The following is a 27592-nucleotide window of genomic DNA, read 5'->3' on the forward strand; positions in this document are numbered from 1 at the left end:
GCAGTACTGGTGTAACATCTTTCCTTGTGGAGTTTCTAGCTTACTCTGGAATCATCTATTTTGGGAACCAGTTGTTCTATAAGAACCACAGAAGCCTTTTCACCTCTTCAAAAAGTTCCACTGTGGAGGGCCTACACATGTTCTTTTAATGAGATATATGTAATAACTCATTTGAAAAGTAACACTCAAAATTACCATAAAGAGGAACTTCTGCATGCCTGTGTGGCCCCTGAAGAACTGCTGTGCCCATCCACAATCTCACAAACAAGTCTTGTTACTGTTACTCCATCCTCCACACCCTCCTTCTGAATTTGTTGCCATATGGAAGAGAGATAATATTCTTTATGGTTTGAATTAGATGGACAATGTGTAATGCATTGCATCTGGTCCTCTCAATAAAAAAAATTAAAAAATAGTTTGAATACCATTGTAAACTCTACTCCAAATTCTGTTATTCCAGATGTCTGTCTCCTGAGTGAGACTGTTAATGGGAAAATATTAATTCATGAAGAATAACTTTTTCTTTGGTGGTTTTTTCATTTTATTAATATCAAGAATATAAATACTAGGAAACAAAATCATAGAGCTTAATAAATAGACTATTACATGGTCATAAGGAAAATACTAAAGGTAACTCATTTATGTGTCTTAACTTCAACCATTGATTCATTGCCTTTTTTCTACAAGCATTTCTATTCTATAACAGTGGTTCTCAACCTTCAGAATATTTCAGTTCTTTAATACAGTTCCTCATGCTGCTGTGACTCCCCAACCATAAATCTTTTTCTTGCTACTCCATAATTGCTATTTTGCTATTGTTATGAGTTTTTATGTAAATATTTTTGGAGAAAAAGGTTTGTCAAAGGGGTTGTGGTCCACAGATTGAGAACTACTGTTCTAGAGCCTTCTTTCAAATCACAGATACTCGAAAAGAAGTAGAATTATGTGTAGACATTTATAATAGCCAGCAAGAAAAAGATGGCGTCCACATTTTATTGAGATTAAGATCTAAAAAGAATGGGTAATAGAGAAGAGACGTGACTGTCCACCTCAGAGGAGGGTGTAAGAAGTGCAGGTGGGATGCAGACATAGATAGGAGAAGTAGATTCTAAAAACATAAGGGTGAGCATCAAGGAAAGAAAGAAAGAATGGGGTTAGAATGGAGAGGCGAGTTCTGGCAGAACAATAGAAGGTCGAGAGAAACAAGTATGGTGGAGTTATGAATGCACATGAACATAGAGGTGGGATATAGGGAACAGAGATGCTATAGATAGGAGACATGGCTTTGGAAAAGAAATATAAAATCAAATCTGGATATAACCAGAAATAGTCAGATAAGAGGATATCAGAGCTCAGAAAACACTGTCCCAAAGTGCTTTGAACTGAGAGGGAGAACAGCTTAAAAGCTAGAGAGACTCTACTTGTCTTCTCCTGTGTGATTGTCATGAATATACTCTCTAGAAGCTTGCCAAAATATAGGCATTATGACCCTTATTCCAGAAGGCACTCCCTCTATGCTCAGACTGGATGGCTACACAGAAAGGCGGGGAAGACTCTAGATAGAGGACTTCCTTGGACTCTTACGTCCAGTCAAATCCTTTTCTTCAAGTTTAGCCATCCATTTTTAACTTATTTGACCCTTAACAATAGGTTTCCTGGGACCCATGAAATGGCTCAGCTGGCAAAGGTACAGGACAAATCAGGACATTGGAACCTGTGGTTGGCAGGAGAGAACTGACTCAAGAAGTTGTCTTCTCAGCTCTACAAACATGATATGGCGAACTCAGCCCTCATATACATATTAATAATCCTATACAAAGGAAATAAACACAATAGTGAGCTGGGGCCTTCAAGGCTTTATTTCTGAAGGCCTCCATGATAGTGTAATCTTGGTTAGACTAGCTTGTTATTCTTTCATCTTGATAGTCTGTCTCTTATGATAGATGTGCTGACAAGGACCTCTCTAGTGTAAGGAAGCCAGCATACCTTTCTCCTTTACAAGGGGTTCTTGAATCTACCCAATTATCAGAACCTATTGGGAGGATTAGGGGTGATTCTCTAGTTAATTTTATCACTCAGGAAAAAAGTAATACAGGATTTTCCTTTTCATAATTATTTCCAATTGGAAAGAAGTTATAAAGCAATCATTACATCTACAAAGAGAACTTAGAAAGATCTCACCACCATGGGAAGAAAATGAGTAAGCCAATCTCCATTTTCAAATGTGAGCTACAACTACTTTTCCCTTCTAGTGACTGAGGTGAATTATTCAAAACATTTTAAAGATGAGGCTGAGTAGTTACATCTTTTGTAAGTCTTAAAAAAATAATGGTGTTTTGTTTTCAAGTCCTTTGACTAAAATGTCCACTAGTTGCTTTTATGGGAGAAATGAAGCTCAGGAGGCTGCAAAGATGGTTCAGTGATTTCTTGGCAAGGCAAGCCTTGTTACCTGAGTTTGGTCTTTTGAGTTCACAATGTGAAAGGAGAGAATCAACTCCTAAAAGTTGTACTCTGTCCTCTACAGAATTGCCAGGGCATAAGTAGGACCCCACAATAAATAATAATAATAATAATAATAATAATAATAATAATAATAATAATAATAATAATAATAATAAATGATGCTGTGGATATAACCGGATAGGTTGTACCTCAGGAAGGTAATTATCTCCTAAAACAATTTTTTCTGTTTGGCTTCAGGTGTCACATGTCTGGAATTGCAACACTTGGGAGCCAGGCACGAGGATTGTGAGTGGAAGGCCAACTTGATTTATACAGTAATACACTATTTAAAAAACAAACAAAATAAGATAAAATGAACTCTTTTTTATTTTGGTAGAATAGAATTTGGGGCTGAGAGTGTAGATCAATAGTATAATGCTTGCTTAGTATTAATGAGGCCTCTGGCTTTGTTTCTAGCTATTGAAAGAATATAATTGGTTTAAATAATGAAATAAACAATGATTTTCTTTTATATCTTGCTTCTATGACAAGCCAATATGTGGTAGGTGTATATATCTTGATTTTTTTAAAAACAAGTAGCAGGTAATAATTTTTCTAGTAAATTATATATTACAGTTCCTTGTCATATAATCATTTCTACATAGGAAAGCATAAACAACAAAAGACATTTTTCATTAAAAATGGGAAAATGTCTTCCGGTAGTACTCAGTGAGTTGAAACAATAGAAGGAACATATATAACTGACTAAAGTTTTCTTTATTCACATGACAGTTTTGAATGGAGTCACGAGTCTCTGTCTTATAGAAGTGGAGATTTGGGAATTGCAAGTATGACCTTGTTCTCCACCATAGGATTTCTAAGCAACCCCCAATGTCATCTTCCTTTAGCTAGTCAGAGCAGCTAGTCAGAGCTGCCTTTCTTCACATTCCACATGACCTGATGGCTTCATAGAGTCAGAGACAAAACTTCTGATCTAAAGCTGTGCTCTCAGCATCTGGAACAGCTGCACACACAAAAAACACGTGGATGCCAATTTTTCTCTTTGTGTGGCTTAAAACTTAGAAAGGGCAGTGGAGAAGCTCAGCAGGTAAAGGATCTTGCTGCTTTTAGTGGTCTGAATGAGAATGGCCTCCACAGACTCATAGGGGTGGTATTGTTAGAGGTGTGGTCTAGTTGGATGAAGTGTATCATTAACCGGTGGGCTTTGAGGTTTCAGAAGCTCAAGCCAAGACTAGAGCCTCACTTTCTTTTCCTGCTGCCTGCTTGCAGATCCAGATGTAGAACTTTCAGCTACAACCCTGACTGCATACTAACATGCTTCCTTCCAGGATGATAATAGACTAAACCTCTGATCTGTAAGCCAGCCCCAATGAAATGTTTTTCTTTATAAGGAGAGTCGCTGAGGTCATGATGTCTCTTCAGAGCAGTAAAACCCTAAGACACTGTTCAAGTGTAATAGCCCGAGTGTAATCATCAGAACACATGAACAAAGTTGCATGCAGTGGGAGCACATCGACGCTACATCTAGAAAGGCAGTAGATAACAGACTTGAAGCACTAGTGTGGGAGGATACTCAGGGGGTCCCCACCTACTCAGAGGGGAAGAGGGGGTACAGGGGAAGGATTGTGGAAGGGAGTGACTGGGAGGAGTGCAACAAGCAGGATGTAAGGTGAATAAATAAATAAAATTAAATTAAAAGATAGAAAGGAGGTAGAGAAGAGGACCAATAGAAGATCCCAGACCAGCTACCTCGACTACAGAGTGAGTTAAGAAACAACAAAAGAGACACTGTCTTAAACTAAGAGAATGAACTTCCCCAGGAGCTGTCCTTTGCCTTCCTCATGCTATGGCATGGGTTCATGTGACTATGTGTGTAAATACTCTGATAGATTCCAGGATAAGAAAGGAGCAGTTGACATTGGATCGTATAATCAAAGAATTTTAAAGCAGAGACAAAGGTGTAGGATGAATAACTGTAGAGGGAGCAAGGTATGAAATGCCTCTGTGTCAAAGTTGACTTAGAGTGTCCAATGCAAAATACTCTAATTCTGTATGTTGAGAAGGAAGAAATATATTTCTTGTATTTGTCTTCTACAAATGTGTCCTCCCCTGTGAAGTTCTAGTGTTCTTTCTTGGTCGCTAAGAGGCAGATAGAACATGAAGGGTTAGAAAAAAACCTAAATATCTTTCTTGAAGAAGGCATGACATTAAAAAAAATTACACATACACACACACACACACGCACGCACACACACGAACACACACATAGCATCATCATCTCCATCACCACCATCTTCCTCTGACACGGGACAACAATAACTGCCCGAGAAAGGCCATGTACTTGCAAACTCACTGGGAGTGTGACTGAAGTGCGACAGAGTCAGAAAACTTGATAAATTATTTGAGCTTCACTTACCACATAAAAGGCTACTGTGTAAAACTTCTGTTGGGAAAAAAATATTTCTTCCCTTAATCATTGATAGGTTCATGGCTGACCTTACAGGAGGCTGATTAATAAGAGAAAAGCAAACACATTATTAAAGTACTGTACATTTTAGATGACGTGGGAACATTCAGAAGTAAAGACTCAGAAGAGCAGGAAATCTGTTACTGTGCTAGACTAACATGGACTCTCATGCAGATATGGTTTGGTACACAGTGGTAATGGTAATGGGAAGGCTAATAAACAGGGGATGGGGTCTAGCAGGGCGCTTTCAACAAATAGTATGGTTCCTTCTCTTTCTATGGTTATTCCTTTCTTCTGGCAATACAGCTACTCTAGAGTGAAGGTCTATGACTTGCTTTAGAGCCATAGTTCTTGACCTTTTTAGTGTTGTGACCCTTTAATACAGTTCCTTGTATTATGGTTAACCACACACCATAAAATTATTTTTGTTACTACTTCATAACTGTAAGTTTGCTCCCATTATGAATCATGTTAATATCTGAGTTTTCTGGTCGTCTTAGGCAACTTCTATGAAATAATCTTTCAACCCCCAGGGGTTCCTGACCCACAGATTGAGAACCACTGCTTTGGAGGCAATGTGGAGAATTCTTCATGACCTGTTTCAGAGGACAACACAAGAGAGGTCTTTCTGATCTTCTACTTTTTAAAATGTCATATTTAGGTATGGTATGCCTTGTGAACCCTGCTTTTTTTTTTTTTTTTTTGCCCTAGTGCTCTGTGCATAGATAATAGCCCTAGCTGTTAGGCTCATTACAGTGTGAGATTAACTGCCAAATTGGAGTTCACAAGGAGTAGAAGCGGAAGGTGGGAGCTCACATGACTATAGTCACAGCACTTTGTGGGAGGTAGAAACAGGCTGATCTTTGTGAGTTCAAGGGCAGCCTGTTCTACATAATGAGTTTCAGGCCAGCCTGGGCTACATAGTGCGACCATGTCCAAATAAAATAATATAAAAATGAGTAGGGTGTTTCTCTGGGCTTTCAAAGTTCCTGTGTGGTGTGCCACTACCCTGTGAATTGTTACTTTCCTGGGAGTGTGTCTATGAAAGCAATGGGTTGCTATGGAGACCTTTGTGTTTGGAGTGATGTGATCTGGCATTGAGAAGGAAGGACAGAATACTCCATTGAGACACTTAAGTGGAGACCTGCAAGGCAGCTTGTGGTCACCACTATGCTGCAAATGCTGCACCTCAAAGACTTTTTGAGTAAGTGACAAACTGGAGACCAGGAATAGCCATGGCGTAGTGATCAGACCCTAACAACTGGGAGAAGAAATTAATACTAACAATAACAGCTATGGAGAGGGCTGTGATGGGTGATGCTTCACAAGGAAGTCTTCACTAAACAGTTCAAAATAATTTTGATAACCACAGCCTTCATACAACTGCTATGTCTCAGACCAGGGCATAAAAACAAAGGACATTTTAATCTGGATTGAGAAACATTGTTTTAAAGTCATTGTAACAAACTGTACTGAAAATTGAACAGGTCTCTGAACTAAATTTTTTCTCTAGCTGGGAGGGCTCTATAAGACAGCTACATTATTTATGGACAAATTACAAGATCTGATTACGATGAGTAAATATTGGACAGAGAAATTATACATGGAAAACTAACTATGCAATGGATATTCATTCAGATAACCTTTCTAAATTCACACATTTAAGATTTTCATTTGGCCTCCCAGCTTAAAGGCTGAAAATGCTTAGAATTATGGTATGTTTTGATTTTTACTGCATTCACACGCTGTTGAAAAGAAAGAAAAGGCACAAATGAGCTCACAAAAAAGTGCATCCTTTAATAATGGATAACATTGCAGAAAAGAGACATGGAACTGTTGTCCCAAGACAGACTTGGAAACCATTTATCTTAGGAAACTACATCTCCTTACAAGAGTTGTTGGAAGGAGGCGAGTCACATTCTTCCACAAACACTTCTGTCCCTGTTGTGCCTGGGAACATTTCTTAAATATTTTGGAGTTGTGAAAATTTACAGCACTCCATTCTGGTACTCAATATGTTGGAGTTTATGTGCTGTTTGATCCGGAATTAGGCGCATCTGAAAGTTCACACACAATGTTCTCCTATCTCCTCCAGGTCAGAAGTTTGATTATACCACTGTTCTCATTAAGACTGGCAGTTCCCCAACTTGCTTCTTTTTTCCCACATGTAAAACATTCTCCTTGTTAATATGCTGATCTTTAATCGCCCACAGCTGGAAGATTCCTCCAGCAATTATGAGAATCCTTTTGGCATTTATACCATTGATGATCATCTGTGAAACCTGGAATGGTGTACATTTAACTCATCTGGAGTTCTTGAGAAATTGCCACTTTGGAGATAGGGGTACGAGCATGCTTGCTCTCTCTCTCTCTCCTGTCTCTCTGTCTCTCTCTGTCTCTGTCTCTCTGTCTCTCTTTGTCTCTCTCTCTCTCTCTCTCTCTCTCTCACACACACACACACACACACACACACACACTCACACCCCCTTTTGGCATTTACATAGGTTTCTATTGTTAAAAGTAGCCAGGATTAAGATATTTTTAAAATCATTCTTTATTGCTTAGGATTAAACTTTCTTGTAGAGTCAAGGTTGGAAGCTTTGATCTCAGTCTAAAAATGAATTCCCTGCTCCAGTACTGCTTTTATAAAAACAGTTGCTTCACCCATTTTTAATTTATAGACACACAAATGATTGATAACTAGAGTTTCCTATTCTTTTCCATAAAAAAACACCCACCAATGAAATAGGTGTTTTTCTTTCTGAATAGATTTATACAATTATTATTACTTTGTCAAATGTTACTTCATCCATTTTGAAACGAATTCTTTAAAATCAGTTTTTGAATTTGCCTTTGGCTTTGTTTAATGTGAGGCTTGTAGCCTCAGTAGAGCCACTAAACCAAGAATGACAGCCCTCTGAAGATTCCCTTGTCCCCAATGCTCAGAAGCAGCATGCTTTATGTTGTGAGGCATGGTTCTCACTGATATTGTCAAAGCTCAGAGCAAACGTCTTTTTCTCCTTCAAAAACAGAAGAAACTTCCTAATGCTGTGACCCTTTAATACAGTTCCTCAGGTTGTGGTAACCTGAACATAAAATTATTTCATTGCTACTTCATAACTGTAGTTTTGATTTTGTTATGAATTGCAATGTAGATATATGATATGTAGGGTATCTGATATGCAACCCGTGTGAAAGGGATTTCGGCCCACAGGTTGAGATCCACTGCTCTGACATGTGACAGTTTGGCATGGAGTTAATACACACATGCATATTACCTCTTAACTTTTCCACTGGCATGCCATTTTACCTGGTTGAACGAAAGCAAATTCAGTCCACATTCACACAATTGTTTCCCATTTGCCCAGCATCTCTAGGTTTCATTTGCATTTTTCTTTCTGTTTTACTGTAAGATGTATTCCTCAAAATTCTTGCCTTTAGTCAAAAAAACAAACAAATGAAACCCCATCTTTTCAAGTCTTTGTGTGTTGCTGGCTGGCTCATCATATCTGGTCAGATTTACCATGAAGCTGTGTGGAACCAAACGTTCACAACCCAGACAGCTGCCTGATAAGATTGGCTTGTGACAGTGGTGTAATAGCAGGGAATCAAAGGAGGTTAGTGAAAGTTCCTTAGGAAGGCCCAGAAAGCTTCTTAGCGTGCCTGAGTGAGAGCTATCACCTGAGTAGGATATTCTGCTGAGATACTAATGGTCAATGTTTCTTGAGGAGTCATTGAGTAAGCATTTGCCTAGATCACCCCTTTCAGTTTCACCATGTCCTTGCTCAGTCGACGTCATTATTTACAATTATAGAACCCAAGGAACAGAAAATTGCACTTAATGCTTTGCTCAGGTCCTTGGAGATTACAGCTATAAAGTAAGTGTGCATGCATCCAGCATTCTGTCTACTCCTGTGTTTAGTTTCTGTGCTCTTGTCTCTGAGACTCCCAGATCTTAATGATTTCAGCTACTGTTGGTTCCAGGGCACAGTCAATCTTCAAAGCCCTGCTACCTGCAATAACTACAGAATAACTATTATCATTGGCTTTACACATAAGCTTACCATATAGAAGTATTTCACTCTAATTACTATGCCATGTCATTTTAGTCTTATTCAATGTATGCATTCACATTACTGTTTTCTCATAGATCAGAAAATCATTCAGCATATGATCTCTTGCTGTCCCCCATTCTTAAAACTCTGATTTAGCTGATCTATGAATCCTAAGCTTAGCTATGTATCCCTATCTGCTTTATGCCATCTAATTCCCCCAAAACAACTGTGGTTAAGGGGTTTGCAGTGGGAACACTAAATACCCAGCAAAGTAAGTGCTAGGTAGAAGTAAAGGGGGAGGGAGGACATCCCAGGACTACTACTGTAGGCAGAGAGGTGGTCTAGGTAGGGTGACAACAGAAGACAGCAGGCAGAGGATGGGTCTCTCCTTGACCTCACTTCACTCAGCATCCTGACCTGTCCCCTAGACCAATCTTAACATTTCCTTATAAAATTGTTTTAGCAGCAATGCAGTCCATAGCTAACCATCCCTAATGCCTAATGGAGTTCCACATCTTCCACCACCTTCCAGATAATTGACCAAGCCATCTCAGTTAGTCAACGGGGTTCTTCAGTGACGGAGCAAGGATTAAAATGAGGCTGTTAGTACTGCAGCATGACTCCCAGCCAGTTCTGAGGCTGAGGTCAGTTTAATTCTTTCTAGTCTGTTTTTTTTTTTTTTTCTTTTTTTTTCAAACGACTTTATTTTGCAAAACAAAGATAAATGTAAAGATTTTAAACATTTTTTGCTTAAAATTATACATTTTTGTCAGTACTGTTTTTTCAGACATTAAAATAAATTTTACATAAAACCATGTGAATATGTTTTTTAGTCAGTACTTGATTTTTTTCAAGGGCTTGACAGTATGCATTGAAAACGTACTAGTTGCAATAAGCGTAAAGTACATGCAAAACAAAACGCAACATGGAAATAGTCAAAGTCTTCTTGTTTTGTGAATACATGTATATTTTTTGTTTTCTTTATTTCTTGGACTTCATACAGTCTGTGAGTTGTTTCTGGGGGAGTGCAAGCCTCTGGGGTTAGCATCCCACTATCAGTGACTGCATATTATGTCTGTTCTTTTGTGACTGGGTTATCTCACTCAGGATGATCTTCTCTAGATGCAGCCATTTTCTTAAGAATTTGGTTAAGTCATTGTTTCTGGTGGCTGAGTAGTATTCCATTGTGTATATGTACCACAATTTTTGTATCCATTCGTCTTCTGAAGGACATCTGGGTTCCTTCCAGCTTCTGGCTATTATAAATAGAGCCGCTATGAACATTGTGGTGCATATATCTTTGTTGTGTATTAAAGTGTCTCTGGGGTATATGCCCAGAAGTGGAATAGCTGGGTCTTCAGGTAGTACTATATCCAATTTTCTGAGGTATCACCAGACAGATTTCCAGAGTGGTTGTATTAGCTTGCAACCCCACCAACAGTGGAGAAGTGTTCCTATTTCTCCGCAGCCTCGCCAGCATCTGCTGTCATCTGAGTTTTGGATCTTGGCCAATCTGACTGGTGTGAGGTGGAATCTTAGGGTTGTTTTGATTTGCATTTCCCTGATGGCTAAGGATGTGGAGCACTTCCTCAGATGTTTTTCAGCCATTCGGTGTTCCTCAACTGAAAATGATTTGTTTAGCTCTGTACCCCATTTTTAATAGGGTTATTTGATTCTCTGGTGTCTAGCTTTTTGAGTTCCTTGTACACCTTGGATATTAGGCCTCTATCTGATGTGGTGTTGGTAAAGATTTTTTCCCATTCTGTTGGTTGCCGTTTTGTTTTCTTGACGATGTCCTTAGCCTTACAGAAACTTTGCAATCTCATTAAGTCCCATTTGTTAATCTTTGACCTTAGAGCTTGAGCCATTGGTGTTTTGTTCAGGAAATTTTCTCCTGTACCTATGTGTTCTAAGGTTTTCCCTACTTTCTCATCTAATAGTTCCAGTGTATCTGGTTTAATGTGGAGATCTTTAATCCACTTACACTTGAGCTTTGTACAAGGAGATAAGAACGGGTCTATTTTCATTCTTTTGCATGTTGAGTGCCAGTTGGACCAGCACCATTTGTTGAATAGGCTGTCCTTTTCCCATTGAATGTTTACTGCTCCTTTGTCAAAAATCAGGTGACCATATACATGAGGGCTCATTTCTGGATCTTCTATTCTATTCCATTGATCCACTTGCCTATTTCTGTACCAGTACCATGCAGTTTTCAGTACAATTGCTTTGTAATATAGCTTGAGGTCAGGGATAGTGATTCCCGCAGATGTTTTTTTGTTGTTGAGGATGGATTTCGCTATTCTAGGTCTTTTGTTATTCCAGATGAAGTTGCACATTGATCTTTCCAATTCCATGAAGAACTGGGTTGGAATTTTGATGGGGATTGCATTGAATCTGTAGATTGCTTTTGGTAGGATGGCCATTTTTAAGATGTTGATCTTTCCAATACATGAGCATGGGAGATCTTTCCATTTTCTGAGATCCTCCTCAATTTCTTTCTTTAGAGGTTTGAAGTTCTTGTCATACAGGTCCTTCACTTCCTTAGTTAGAGTCACACCAAGGTATTTCATAGTTTTTGTAACTATTGTGAAGGGTACCTTTTCCCTAATTTCTTTCTCCACATGTTTGTCCTTTGAGTATAGGAAGGCTACTGATTTGTTTGAGTTAATTTTGTATCCGGCCACTTTGCTGAACTTGTTTATCAGCTGTAGGAGTTCTCTGGTGGAATTTTTGGGGTCACTCAAGTACACTATCATGTCATCGGCAAAGAGTGATGTTTTTATCTCTTCCTTTCCGATTTGTATTCCCTTGATCTCCTTTTGCTGTCTAATTGCTCCAGCCAGGACTTCCAGTACTATGTTGAATAGGTAGGGAGAGAGTGGGCAGCCTTGTCGAGTCCCTGATTTTAGTGGGATTGCTTCAAGTTTTTCGCCATTAAGTTTGATGTTGGCTGTTGGTTTGCTGTATATTGCTTTTATTATGTTTAAATATGGGCCTTGGATTCCTGTTCTTTCCAGGACTTTTAACATGAATGGGTGTTGGATTTTGTCGAATGCTTTCTCAGAGTCTAGTGAGATGACCATGTGATTTTGGTCTTTAAGTTTGTTTATATGGTGGATTACATTGATGGATTTCCTTATGTTAAACCATCCCTGCATCCCAGGGATGAAGCCTACTTGGTCATGATGAATGATGGTTTTGATGTGTTCTTGGATTCGGTTTGCAAGGATTTTGTTGAGTATTTTTGCATCAATGTTCATAAGTGAGATTGGTCTGAAGTTCTCTTTCCTTGTAGAGTTTTTGTGTGGCTTAGGTACGAGGGTTATTGTAGCCTCAAAAAATGAGTTGGGTAATATTCCATCTGATTCTATCTTTTGGAATAGTTTGGCGAATATTGGTGTTATACCCCCAATAAATGTCTGATAAAATTCTGCATTGAACCCGTCTGGACCTGGGCTTTTTTTGGTTGGGAGGCTATTGATGACTTCTTCTATTTCTTTAGGTGTTATAAGGTTATTTAGATGGTTTACTTGGTCCTGGTTAAACTTTGGGACCTTGTATCTGTCTAGGAATTCGTCCATTTCCTCCAGATTTTCCAATTTTGTGGAGTATAAGTTTTTGTAGTAGGATCTGATGATTTCTTGAATTTCCTTAGTTTCAGTTGTTATGTCATCACTTTCCTTTCTGATTTTGTTAATTTGGATACTCTCTCTTTGCCCTTTAGTGAGTCTGGCTACGGGTTTATCAATCTTGTTGATTTTCTCAAAGAACCAACTCTTTGTTTTGTTGATCTTTTCAATGGTTTTTTTTTGTTTCTATTTGGTCTATTTCTGCCCTAATTTTGATTATTTCTTGCCGTCTACTCTTTTTGGGTATATCTGCTTCCTTTTGTTCTAGGGCTTTTAGCTGTGCTGTCAGGTTGCTGATGTGAGCTCTCTCCAGTTTCTTCTTGGAAGCACTTAGGGCAATGAGTTTTCCTCTCAATACTGCTTTCATTGCATCCCATAGGTTTGGGTATGTTGTGTTATCATTTTCGTTGAATTCTAGAAAGTCCTTAATTTCTTTCTTTATTTCTTCTTTGACCCTGCTATTCTTTAACAGAGCATTGTTTAGTTTCCATGTGTATGTGGGCATTTTGTTGTCTTTGTTGTTGTTAAAGACCAGCTGTAGACAATGGTGATCTGAGAGGATGCATGGGAGTATTTCAATCTTCTTATATTGATGAAGGCTCGTTCTGTGTCCAATTATGTGGACAATTTTCGAGAAGGTGCCATGGGGTGGTGAGAAGAAGGTGTATTCTTTTACTTTAGGATAGTATGTTCTGTATATATCTATTAATTCTAGTTTGTTCAAAGTCTCTGCTAGTTTTGCATTGTCCTTGTTCAGTTTCTGTTTCCCTGATCTGTCCATTGGTGAGAGTGGGGTGTTAAAGTCTCCCACTATTATTGTGTGGGGTGAAATGTATTTTTTGAGCTTTAGTAGAGTTTCTTTTATGAATGTGGGTGATTTTTTATTTGGAGCGTATATGTTAAGGATTGAGAGTTCCTCCTGACAGATTTCCCCGGTAATGAGTAAAAAGTGTCCTTCTTTATCTTTTTTGATAACTTTTGGTTGGAAGTTTACTTTATTCGATATTAGAATAGCCACTCCAGCTTGCTTCTTCGAGCTGTTTGCTTGGAAGTTTTTTTCCCACCCTTTTACTCTGAGATATTGTCTGTCTCTGTCTCTGAGATGAGTTTCCTGTATGCAGCAAAAGGCTGGATTTTGTTTATGTATCCAGTCTGATAGTCTATGTCTCTTTATTGGGGAGTTGAGACCATTTATGTTAATAGATATCAAGGAATAATTGTTTCTGTTTCCTGCCATTTTTGCTTTTTTGGGTTGAGTTGTGTCTGTGTTTTTTTCTTCTTTTAGTTTTCTTGTTTAGGAGTTTTCTTGTTTTTACTAGGCTGTATTTTCCCTCCTTGTATTGGATTTTCCACCTATAATTCGTTGTAGTGCTGGGTTTGTGGTCAGATATTGTGTGAATTTTGATTTGTCTTGAAATATCTTTGTCTCTCCATCGATGGTGATTGATAGTTTTGCTGGGTATAGCAGCTTGGGCTGGCACTTGTGCTCTCTTAAGGAGTGCATGATGTCTGTCCAGGCTCTTCTAGCTTTCATAGTCTCTGTTGAGAAATCGGGTGTGAGTCTGATTGGTCTGCCTTTATATGTTACCTGACCTTTTTCCCTTACTGCTTTTAGTATTCTTTCTTTACTTTGGGCACCTGATGTTTTTACTATTATGTGTCGGGAGGTATTTCTTTTCTGGTCCAACCTATTTGGAGTTCTGAAGGCTTCTTTTATGCTCGTGGTCATCTCATTCTTGAGGGTAGGGAAGTTTTCTTCTATGATTTTGTTGAAGATATTTACTGTGCCTCTTAGTTGATACTCTTCTCCCTCTTCTATTCCTATTATCCTTAGGTTCGGTCTTCTCATTGTGTCTTGTATTTCCTGGACATTTTGGGTTAGGAGCTTTTTGTTTTTTGCATCTTCTCTGGCTGTTTTGTCTATGTTTGCAATGTTGTCTTCTGCCCCCGAGATTCTCTCCTCGATCTCTTGTAATCTGTTGGAAATGCTTGCTTCTGTGACTCCTGATTTCTTTTTTTGGTGTTCTGACTCTAGGGTTATCTCTTTTAGCGCTTTCTTTATTGTGTCAATTTCTGTTTTAATTTCCCTCTTCTGTTCCTTTATTTCTTTGGTTCTGTTTTAGTCTCGTTCTTTGAGTTCTTTGAGTGTTTTTCTTGTTTCTTCTTTAAAAGCTTCTGAATCTTTTTGCTTTTCCTTCCTTTCTTGTTTAAGTAACTCTACCAGCGTCTTGAGGCATGATTTCAGGTCTGTGTCTTCTTTCTCTGGAGTGTTTGGAATTCAGATGTTTGCTACTATCGGAGAGCTGGGTTCTGGTGTTGCTAGATTGTCTTGGTTTCCTTGGGATATACTCTTTCTCTTTCCTCTTGCCATTTTGTTGGCAGTGATATGTTCTTGCCTTTCCCTTGTATCTGGTCTGTGTCCCTGGTACACTTTCCGTGTGCACTCCTCAGAGATCTCTCTACTCCCCGGCAGCCCAGGTTCAGGGTGGCAGCTGGGCCAGGCTCTGCTCTGCGTACTGAAGTTGTCTCCGGGTGAGAACAGACGTTCCTAAGATCTGTTCCTGGTCACAGTTGCTCAGCCTCTCCGAGCCACCTTTCCGGCTGGCAGGTGGGCCAGGCTCTGCTCTGTGTCCTGAAGTCGTCTCAGGGTGGGAACAGAAGTTCCTAAGATCTGTTCCCGGTCACTGGATCGGGGAGGACAGGGCAGGTCAGGGCAGGGGGTGCCCTTTCCGTGTGCACTCCGCAGAGATCCCTCTGCTCCCCCGCAGCCTAGGTCTCCCACTCACCAGTTGCTCAGCCTGTTCGAGCCGCCTTTCCGGCTGGCTGTTGGGCCAGGCTCTGCTCTGTGTCCTGAAGTCGTCTCCGGATGGGAACAGAAGTTCCTAAGATCTGTTCTCGGTCACTGGATCAGGGAGGACAGGGCAGGTCAGGGCAGGGGGTGCCCTTTCCGTGTGCACTCCGCAGAGATCCCTCTGCTCCCCCGCAGCCTAGGTCTCCCACTCACCAGTTGCTCAGCCTGTACGAGCCGCCTTTCCGGCTGGCAGTTGGGCCAGGCTCTGCTCCTGAAGTTGCCTCCGGGTGGGAACAGAAGTTCCTAAGATCTGTTCCAGGTCGCAGTTTCTCAGCCTGTATGAGCCCCCTAGTCTGGTTTTATACCATTTCATTACATGCAAGTAATAAGATCAGTTCTAGGTTAAGGGGACAAGACAATGAACACAAATAGCCAGGAAACAAGAAGGCCATAAACTAAATTCTGTGGTCACTGTTTCTAAAGCTTGTAAAGATGACCAGGATCATCCGAGCCTATTTCTCAGTCCTAGGCAAAGTCATACTCTTGCCTGAAGCCTACTGCTTTGTTTTAGCCTGAAATCAGATTCCTCTCTGAGCTTACTTCTCTGTCCTAGCCCAAAATCAAGTTATTGTCTGGAGTAGCCCTACTTCCTAGTCTTGGTCCAATGTCAAATTCTTGCCAAATGACCCCAAAAGCTCTCCACAGATAGTGTCTGGTCAACTTGTTTTTCTTAATTAAGCATTGTGTTTGGCCACTTTGGACAGAATCCCCATTACCCTGATGTCTCTCCTTCATGTTTTTCCCTCTAACCTCTACCATGCTCTTTGGTTAAATATTCACATTTGGGTACATTCAAAGTTGAATACAGCTTCTCTCATCTTCCCTAGACTTTATCTTTTGTCACTATACCCACAGCAGAAGTTCTTAATAAAGTCAACATTGCCATGCTTGAACAAATGGCATGGGGTAATTTTCACCTTCACACTGGTACAGGCATATAGACATGTGGTTATCTATTTGAGTGACAAAACCATTCCTACTTTGGATGCAAGTGATTATTCTTTGAATCTTTGCCTGTCTCTAGTCCAGAAACTTTCATACTGTGGTTTGTTAACATTCACTTCAGGAATACATGAATAATGCAGATGTGCACTAAAAATAACATCAATAAGAATGTAAATCAATCAAACTAAAAATAAGTTCATGCTAATCCAGAAGGAGGAGCCTTTGCTGTGATGAATGGCACTTCTTCAGTGGGTTTAGCAGGAGGCCGAGTCTGTCATTTTCTCTAGGCCCAGGATTCTTTTTTCCATGGGGTCTGCACTGAGGACTGCTGCAAACCCCTGACAACCTGATTGTTTGCACTTCCTACTTTGTCTTGATGGACCTCTGACTCCAGGATACAAGGGCCTTGGCTGCAATTCAGTCATTGTGTTTTAATATTTAAGAGATTATTGAAAATTATTCTTGGGCTTGCTTTGTTGTTTCCTTAACATTTTGGTATAGTGAGGATACATGGAAGTATAAAATCTGTGTGAGTCTGTCCTTAATAATGATGATGATAATAATAATAATAATAATAATAATAATGATGATGATGATGATGATGATAATGATGATGATGATGATGATGATGATAATAATAATAATAATAATAATAATAATAATAATAATGATGATGAAGAAAGGAAAAAAATTAGTTGGGTGGCTGAGTATGTAGCTCAGTTGGTAGAGTCCCATTTAGATCAGGAAGCTCCACAGAATTCAACTGTGGTGACAAATGCCTGTGATCCCACTATGGAGGACATAGAGGCGGAAAGGCAGAAGCTTAAGACTCACTTCAGCAATACAAGTTTGAAGCAACCATGGACTACATGAGACCCTGTACTAAAAATTCCAGAATGTGTAAAAATATTTAAAAATATAATTCCTATTGAAGATGACTCAAAAGAATCAAGTGTGGAATCGGACATATAGGGAAATCACTAATTAAACACACACATATATTGTTTTATTATGATTCATTTATTTTTGCCAGGCAGAGGTAGCTCATGCCTTTAATCTCAGCACTCGAGAGGTAGGGCAGGCAGAGCCAGCCTGGTCTACAGAGAGAGGCCAAGGTTACACAGAAAAACCCTGTCTTGAAAAAAAAAAAAAAAAAAAAAAACAGAAGATTAATTTATTTTCATCTTTTTGTATGTGTTTTGCCTAACTGTATGTATATCTGTATGTATATCTGTATGTATATCTGTAAGTATATCTGTATGTATATCTGTAAGTATATCTGTAAGTATATCTATATGTATGCTCACCTCATGTGTGCCTGATGCCTGTAGAGACCAGAAGAGACTGTCATATCCCTTGCAACTGGAGTTACAGATAGTTGTGAGCCACTCTGAAGGTGCTCAGAATCGAACCCAGGTCCTCTGACTGACTTACAAGCATACTTAACTTCTGAGGCATCACTAGCTCTATTTAATATGTCTTTAAATGTACTTAGTAATGCTGAGTTTACCCATAATGTCTTTATATAAATATAAAGCTATATGTTTGGAAATCTTAGAATCCTCACAAATGGGATTAGTATTCTCTATAACCTGAGCTGGAAGACCGTCGGAGGAAAGTTTGCCAGTTGACCTTGGAGATGGACTTCAGGTCTGGGTATTGCATGCAAGTACTTTTGTCTTTGTCTAGCTATGACTTCAAAAGGCCTAGGAAGGGCAGGACACTTTACATCCTGTGGACACACTAAAGAGGAGACTTGCCTTATTTTATGGCTCGAGAGTTGTTTGCAGACAGTAGGAAAGTTGTGTAATGAATATTTTAAACACTGTAGCATTCTCACCAGGCATGCCAAGGGCTAGCCACCAGGAGAAGGCAATGTGACAGATGCCATCCAAATTACCTTGCTGAGTGGATTCGTGGGCTTGTATGATGCCTCTCATGTTTCTTCAGTGAGTGGCTTTGTGGACTCATGCTGCTGTTTGATGTGGCTTCCAGCACACCTTTCATTAAACCCATGCCTTGGGCTGACCCATAATACACTGTTCCTGTTCCAGTGCCCTTCTCTATGTGGGCAAGTGGCCAGGACTGCACAAGGTTGTTTTGATGAGCCGGGTGTCTTTGGGGAGCAAGAATTGCCATGCCCCTGTCTCCGCAGGCACTGGCAGTCAGGGCAGTACTCTGCCTGTGAGAGCCATTAGTGTGACCAGATGTGCCCCTGCAGAGCCTGGACCTTTCAGAATTACACAAAAATAGCAGCCAGCAACAAGGACTAATTATGTCCCCCAAATGTAAGTGCTTTCAAATGGAAACAACTTAGAAAATGGCTGATCTATGGGGGCCTCTGCTGCAGTCTTCTGCCCGTTTCTCATCATTGGCCTTGCTTCATGTGCTCAAGAGCTACACGGCTAGAGAGAATGTTATGTTAAGCATTTACTCAACCCTTGCTGTACAAAGTTACATGAGGGGCATGTGGTTCATGCAGAACCAACACAGAAGTAATGGTTGGTTAGTGGAAAAATGAGCCCTGACTGGTAAAGAATTCCTCCTATGTAAATGAACCCCTGTGTTTGGAACATGAAGGAGTTTCTTATTTTGCAGTGCTAGAGGCATTTTACAAGGTTTGACTAATCCACCAAACATACCTTCAGGGTTTATAGGCAGCCAGTGTTTTCCTATTAAACTTGGCAACACATTAGTGTTACATGTGTTAGGAGACTGGAGTTTGCTAAGATGCCACAGGCATACTGGTAAGGTAACAGCCCTGTTCCCTGGTCACCTCCCCCAACATCTATATCCACTGTTCATGTACAAACTCATTTCTGTTGGAGCACTTGTTTCCTTGATAACCCAGCCTGCATTCAATTACAAGTGTAGGATTTCTTTTTTCTTTCTGTAGATTTCCTGAGAGAAAGCAAATCAAATTTCAAGATCTTTAAAAAACTGGTAGATTGAAACCAGTTCATTAACATCTACCTTCCCATATCCTGGGTTCCCATTTTAGATCTAATGGCTACTTTTGCATAACACAGCTTAACCTAGTTTAGGAACACTCATTCAAGTGCTTACAAACCAAACCTGTGGAGACTTGATGAGAAAGTGTCAGGTAGGGAATGCAGGTGGGCTAAATGACTTCAGAAGAGCTGCTTGATTTTTAACCCTGTGTCCTGTCTTCCTGTTCATAGAGTTCTCTTTTTGCTTAGAGCTAAAAAAATGCCACCTGGCCCTTATGGGGTTAATTCACCCATTTTAAGATTCTTCCATGGAAAGGCCCATTTTTTGTTTGTTTGTTTTCTTCTTTAAGAATAAAGTTTAAGTTTTCTAAACTAGATTTAGTTTAACCAGTAACATGAGCCACCTAGTCTGTGCTCTCTGTGCTAGAGATTTAATCATGAACCAAACACACTTTTCATGGATTCTTCACTTTCTTTGGGAAGTATATTGCACAGAAACCATTAGCTTTATTTTCTTTCTATATTGTGTTCTGCAGAACACTCAGCACACATATCGCCTTGGGATGGTGAATCAGTGGAAACATATAAACAACAGTTTAATGCTTATTGACATGTCTTGCCAAATTCCCAGCATTTTATCAAACACCCCCATTTCCACTCTGTCCTGAAACCAGGACCTTCTGATGCTACTCTAACCTGCAATGTCTTCTGCTCTTTCTGTCTCTGAAACTTAATGATGGGGGTCCATTTCTATGGATGGCACTTATTCTTAGAGATCTCCAGACTAGAATGAATCACTGAGTAACCACAAGAAAAGGGCTGCTTTGTTTCAGGAGCAAACCTCACATCTGTACTGCTTTCCTTCCCCTGTAAACCAAGGTGTTTTCCCAGCTACAGAACTCCCCTCCCTGAAGAGGTCCTTTCATCAGGTGGAAGGGAGTAGCACACTTAATCTTTTTCTAACCAAACAGTTGTCTGACCAGAGGTTGGGCTCTTTTATTGACAACTTTTATGTACCGTTTATAAAGAGAAGGTACATGGGGTGTAGAGTTAGGACACTAATGGTTCTGTTTCCCAAGTATCTTTTTGGTTAAAAGAAATCTGGTAAAATGAGTTGAAATCTGTAACTGCTCATGTTATCATTAGGCTGTCAAGTAACTTCTAGCAAGCCAAGTAACTCCTAAGTGCTTCAGTTTGCATCATTCTTCTGTTCCCCCAATCCTCAAATTCATAGCCACTTGTTCTTTAATTATTAATAGTGTACACCCATACATGGATGAGCATTTATAACTGCAACATGCTGAGTTGATTTAGTGTTGCTCACATGTGTTTAGGGTTGACTTCTTGGGCATGTCCCTAGAAAAGATGTATTCGCCATCAATGAGCTGTAATTAGTTGCCTTCATCTGGACAGAGCCTTGTAAAATTTCCCCCATTTTTTTTTTTTTTTTTTGGCATGTCAATTGATGTCATGTTTTAGGTCTTATTTAGGTAACCATATTGTTGAGCTTGCTAACTGAAAGAGTCATACACAGACTACTTACCCACATTTATGCCCTAGTCTGTTCTAAAACTTTCTGGTCTTCAGAAGTTTCTCTACCCTATCTGCATCCTTTTTAGATGCAGACTTTTAATTTTATTTAAATATTTAATAAATAACGTTTATACATATAAATTTGTTAGACATATGTTTGGCCCCACTCCAAAATCTCTGTAGTAAGAAATCTGTGCTGATTCTGATGTGTAAGAATGTTTTAAAGGGCTAGAGAGATGGGTTACCTGTTAAGAGCACTGACTGCTCTTCCAGAGGTAATGAGATCAATTCTCAGCAACCACATGGTGGCTCACAACTATCTGTAATGGGATCTGATGCCCTCTTCTGGTGTGTCTGAAGACAGTGACAGTGTATTTATACACAAAACAACTAAATAAATGTTTTAAAAAAAGAATGTTCTAGAACTGCTCATACAAGCCTCTGTTTATTTGTATGGCTTATAGACTATTTGGGGTAAGAGTAATACTCCTTTGGTTCAGGAAGTATAATAAATGTTATAAAAATCATATTTGTTTGCTTTCTATCTGTAAGACACTATTTTGTGATACTTGTCTGGATTTTGACAGTGACTTCTCCCAATAGCTACATCCCAGGTTGATAAAATGGATCCAACTTTGCTTCGTATCTACCTTTCCTTGTCTTTCTTCTCCTTTGATTGATTTCTTCTTATTGCAAAAAAATCTTTTGCTCATCCTTTACTTTCAAATGTCTTTTACGGAACTGAGGGGCATGAGGGAGTAAAGGTTTTGTTTAAATGAACCACTTTGCTAAACTTTTCTACACCAGGATAAATAAAACAAAACAACGCACTGTTTATTTTAGTATCCAAGACCATGATTTAAAGCCTGTTCACGTGGCTAAATATTCAAGCAGGAAAAACACAGTTATAAAAGGCAGGAGGAAAAGTGTGTTCTTTAGTCTAATCTTCTGTTTCTACTGGGTTGCATTTCCAACAGATGGCAGGAGCGTCTGGGCAGCAAGCCAGCCAGGAGCACTGACAGGCCCTGTTCTTCCTTAGCAACCACTCCTGGTCATTTCCATGAGTCAAGAGTGAGGATGGGAGAGGCATTAGAGAGCGAGTTTTCACATTAAACCTGAGCTGTCTACCAGAACTAACCCGACATAAAGAGATCATAGGCATGATAAGGCTTGGAAAGATGGCCGACTTCCTTGCACTAAGAAGTGGTCTGTGTTGCAAAGAACTAATGTGCATGTATTTTAAATTATCAAAGGTTATCTCTTCAGTATAGAGGACCACAGCCAGCATTAATTAAGCATGCCATTCACTGCTGGCAACCACTTGGCTCACATGCTGTTTTGTTATTTCTGCCTAACTGTTTGCTGATGTAAAAAAAAAAAAATAAAAAAAACCAAAAAAACAAAAAAAAACAAAACCAAAACAAAACCAAAAACCTCTAGAATTAACAAGGACATATATGTGACAGAGGAAACATGAACTTCTTACAATTAGTATCCCATAAAAGTATAAATGGCAAATCTGAGAATGCAGTTAGTTTTATAGAGCATGCAAAATTTATTCATAAATAGATCTGCGGGGAAACCTGGGTAAATACAGACAGAGTCACAAGACGCTGAATAACTTTGCAATGCTGATGACATTTCTTGTGCAGGGTAATAAAGGGATGTTGGCATTTCCTCAAGTGAGGTGGAGGCTGCAGGGTAAGAAGAGGAAACTGCAATTTCCTTAAAAAGTAAAACATTTGAAATAAAAGGAGAAGGTAATGGGAGAGGTGGCAATTTCAAAGAACACTAGAAAGAGCATTGTGCTCAGCTTCAAATGCCCACAAGAATTTCTGTAACACATCATTGAATTTGAACGTGAAATTGGACAACAAAAGCATTAGGAACATCAAGATCATTCTGTTAGAAGTAAGGCCCAGTCAAAAGCAAATGCTTTCACAGATCATTTCTTCCCAGCTCTCGAACTACCTGCCAGCACCTCCACCCTACTCACTCCTATATGGACATTCTCCACTCCAGTAGTGGCCTAAGGTTGGCAAGCTATTCAACTAGTCTTTAAGCAACTAGAGGTTTCAGTCTTCATACATGTATGTTGATTGCCAGTCTAGGCTTCTATAAGGGTTGAATGTTCCATGGTTGTTCATGTCCACAGGAAGTGTCCAGCTTACCATGCTCCTGACTTGACATCAAGCCCAGCTCTCTGGTTATGGTCTGGTTGTGCTCCCTGCTCATTGTAGGCTCCCATTTTGATTTCCCAGTAGCTGGACTTCCTGTAGTATGCTTTCTTATCCCTTGTAAGGCCCCACAGGAAGTAGATGATATGCCTCTGGGGGAGGTCCTTTTAACAGAATGGAAAATCATGCAATGGTAGATTAAGCTCCTTCCTCATTTCCCTTCTCCTCTGAAGGCTCCTCAGGACAAAGAAAATGTGCACATTCTTTGAAGAAATTGTCTGTGGTTGCTTTGTCAAATCAGGAAGTCAGGTCTTTGTTAAGCAGAGAAGGCATGAAATGAGTCATATTGAGTGTAAAATCAGAACGGAGGAATGACTCTGCTTTCTTTGGGACAAATGTGACAGCTGGAACTTTTTCATCCACCATGTCCTTCTTTCCATTATTAGAAGCCTCTAGTAGCTGCCATCTTTAACCCATCCTCTGAAAGAAACATGCAAATATTCTTGGGAGAGGTAGTAGATTACCCATTGTACAACACATCTAAATTGGAGAAATGGGAAAATATCTGTACATACATTGTTTTCATTATGAATCCTTTTACCAATGTCTTGATCAAAGAGGCTGAAGACCAAGTTTTTTCAAAGGAAGAGAATTTCTTAGAGTGACAAAAGATGGAAGCATTTAACAGCCATGCTGTTTAGCTAAATGAATATCTGTATTGCCTAGTAATGTCCCTTGACAGCTAAGGCAAGTGTCTCCCATGGCCAAACAGCTGGGTGAGCGTGTAAGGGTCACCAGAAGGTATGTGAAGGTTCATCTCTCTTGGCTGGAGAGCTGTTCATTAAATGTCCTGGATGACTGAATCTTATGCATACTTTGTTTTCTTATGTAGTCTGGAAAATTCACAGGTTACCGAAGTGGCTGAAAATTTCTCTTAACAAGTTGAAGTCAACAGGTTCATTGTAGAAGCTCGTGGGCAATCTCTGAAATCAGAGAAAAGTCTCTGGCTGCTTGTTACCTTTGAGGAGTGAAGGATATTCTTGTTACTCAACTTTTGTTTTCTATCTTGTGTGTGTGTGTGTGTGTATGTGTGTGTGTGTGTGTGTGTGTGTGTATGTGTGTGTGTGTGTGTATGTGTGTGTATGTGTGTGTGTGTGTGTGTGTATGTGTGTGTATTTTTCTTGAGTATTTTTCATCCTGGAATTATTTTCCTCCCTCGTAGGTTGCCTCATTTATGAGAAAGTCCACATGTCATCACACCTTCTGGTAGTGGCTGTAACTTCCTGCTGTTCTTGAGCAAGTGCAGAGTTCTTACTTGAGGTGTTCACCAAGCTTGTGAACCATGTAGAACTGATGCTACTTGTAAGTGAGTGAACAGATTGCATCCTTTTCTCTTTTTAGCTCTATGCCTAGTAAATTGGAAACAATATTGGTTTTTGTTGTCTTTCAACTTCATTCACATTACTTTTATTAGATAATTCAGTTAGTGACAAGAATATGTTCTAAAAGATATCTCTTGAGAACATGCCAGAATTCTTATTACAAGATGTATTCCAGTCCAGTGAAACCATCAAAACAAATTACTCAGATTAAAAAAATAAAATGACTTTTAAAGTATACGACTGAAAATACAAGAAAACAGAAGGCGTTGAACTCAACAAAATAGCAGTGGAGCAATAGACCTTGGAATGTTGGGAAGCCTCCTCCTTTGTCTTTATGCAAGGTTAAATTTATCTTTTTAAAAAATAATTACATTTCCCCCCTTTTTATCGGAAATTCTCTATATTTACACTTTAAATGTTATTCTCCTTCCTCTCACTCCCATTCCCTCTCCTCCTCCCCTTACCTTCATGAAGGTGCTCCCTCTCCCATCTACCCTCTCCCACCTCAGCACCTTGGTATTCCCCTACACTGGAAAAAATGAGCCTTCGCTGGACCAAAGGTCTCTCCTCCCATTGATGCCAGAGAATGCTATCCTCTGCTGCATATGCAACAGGAGCCATGGGTCTCTCCATGTGAACTCATTGGTTTGTGTTTTAGTTCCTGGGAGCTGTGGAAGGTTTATTTGGTTGATAATGTTGTTCTTCCCATGGGGTTGAAGACCCTGTCAGTTCCTTCAGCCTTTTCTCTAGTTCCTTCATTGAGGTCCTCATGTTCAGTCTGATGATTAGCTGCAAGCATCATCATCTGTATCAGTATGGCTTTGGCAGAGCCTCTGAGGAGGCATCCATATCAGGCCTATGGATCAAAGACCTCCATATAAAACCAGGTACACCAAAACTAATAGAAGAGAGAGTAAGGAAGAGCTTAGAACACATAGGCACAGGGGAAATTTTCCTGAACAGAACATCAATGGCTTATGCTCTAAGATCAAGAATCTTGACAAATTGGACTTAGTAAAATTGAAAAGCTTCTGTAAAGAAAAGGACACTGTTAAAAGGACAAAATGGCAACCAACAGATTGGGAAAAGATTACCTTATTAAAAAAAATTCTTTAATCTTTTTTTACAGTCCAGTCTTTATCCTCCTTCTGGTCTGCTCTCTGACTGGTCCTTATCCCATATCTCACTCCCACATACACACATCAGACCTTCCCACTTCCTGGGGCCTCAATTCTCTCAAGGGTTAGGTATATCTTCTCTCACAGAGGCCAGACCAGGCAGCCCTCTGCTGTAAATTTGTTGGGGCCTCATATCAGCTGGTGTATACTGCCTGGTTGGTGGCTCAGTGTTAAAAGGTCTTGGAGGTCCAGGTTAGTTGAGACTGCTGGTCTTCCTTTGGGGACACTCTCCTTAGCTTTTTCCAACTTTTACCTAATACAACCACAGGGGTCCCTGGCTTCTGTCCATTGGTTGGGTGTAAGGATCTACATCTGACTCAGCTGCTTCTTGGGATCTTGGAGGGCAGCCATGTCAGGCTCCTGACTATAAGCACACCATAGTATCAGTAATAGTACCAGACCTTGGGGCCTACCCTAGAGCTGGATTCCAATTTGGGCCCCTCACTGGACCTCTTTTCCCTCAGTTTCTTCTTCATTTTTGTCCCTACAGTTCTTTCAGACAGGAACAATTTTGGGTCAGAGTTTTTGACTATGAGATAGCAAACCATTTTTCTACTTGATGCCCTGTCTTTCTACTGAAAGTAGACTCTACAAATTCTTTCTCCCCACTGTAGAGCATTTCTTCTAAGGTTCTTCCTTTTGAGTCCTAAGGGTCTCTTACCTCCTAGGTCTCTAGTACATTTTAGTCTCCATGGTTGCTTCTGTATAGCTGTTCTGAGCATATATTTTCTTTGTCTTGTTGGATATACCTTAAAGCTGATTAAGAAAAGAAAACTATAGAAATTTTAAGTTCATGGACCCAACATTAGAACATCATCTATTTCTTCTAATACTTAAGTAAAAAAATGTTTGCTAAAATCCAATAGCAGACCATTTGAGACCACTAGTGATGTGCTTCTCCTATACTAACTCTCAATAAACAGGATAAATAAGACTGTGATGATTGACATAGAATAAAGAGGGTGGAATTAAGTATTGTTGGCTCATACAATAGCTGAGAGGAGAGGAGAAAGAAATACATTGATTTCAGGAACTCAGGATCTGCTGGATCTAATCAGCTTGCAGAACAGTTCTCTAAGAACTGAGAAAATGATGTTCACACCTCGCTGTGCATTTTCACTTCATCTTGGCAACTTATTTACCCTGTACAATACTCTTACTGTAGTCTATGACAGTCACCCCTGTCCTCCAACTCCATTCTTCTTCATAGCTGTTGTTCTCTTCAGTTAGATTTTGAGAAGGAAGTTTTTACAGTGAAACCCAGATAAGTCTGAAGCTCATGATCCTTCAGCCTCGGCTTCCAAAGTTTCCATCATGAATCTGAGTTCAACCACTAAATGGAAAATGGTCTCTCCACTACATTAACAATAAAATTATATTATTAATCTACTATGTCATATAATCATCTTGTAGTCCAAGTCTGAAACATTTTTAGGTTACCCCATCCTGATTCTAGAAGAAATCAATAGTCTTTATCTTTAATGATCAGTATTTTATAAAAAGATAGATTATTTAAAAATCAGTCGTATGGAACTAAAGCTCTCTGCTTGGGTCGTTTCTTAGAAGTAGGAAATTTCTGGGTTCCCCCACCCTAGCTTTATGGCTCTAGAATTCGCCAGACTATGTATCAACATTTCAGAGTGAACAGATTATGTATAAGTTTAAAAATGAGAAGGGATAGTGGCATACTTTCTCAGAGTGGCAAAAACATTTTTTTAAAAGAAGCAAAGACAAAAGAAGAAAAAACAATTACCAGACATTCATGGAAATGACTTGGTAGGTAAAGGGATGGTGTGCAAACATGAAGAACTGAGTTAGCTCAAATCTCCAGAACCCATGTTTAATGCAATACCTAGTAATGTACATCTGCAATCCTCTGCCAGCCATAACCCCCTCATGTTACCGAGAAGAGCAAAAAGATGTCACGGACATAACTTTAGAACCTACACTTTTCTGTAGAG

This window comes from Micromys minutus (genome assembly GCF_963924665.1).
Source record: "Micromys minutus genome assembly, chromosome: 8".
Classification (NCBI taxonomy): domain Eukaryota; kingdom Metazoa; phylum Chordata; class Mammalia; order Rodentia; family Muridae; genus Micromys; species Micromys minutus.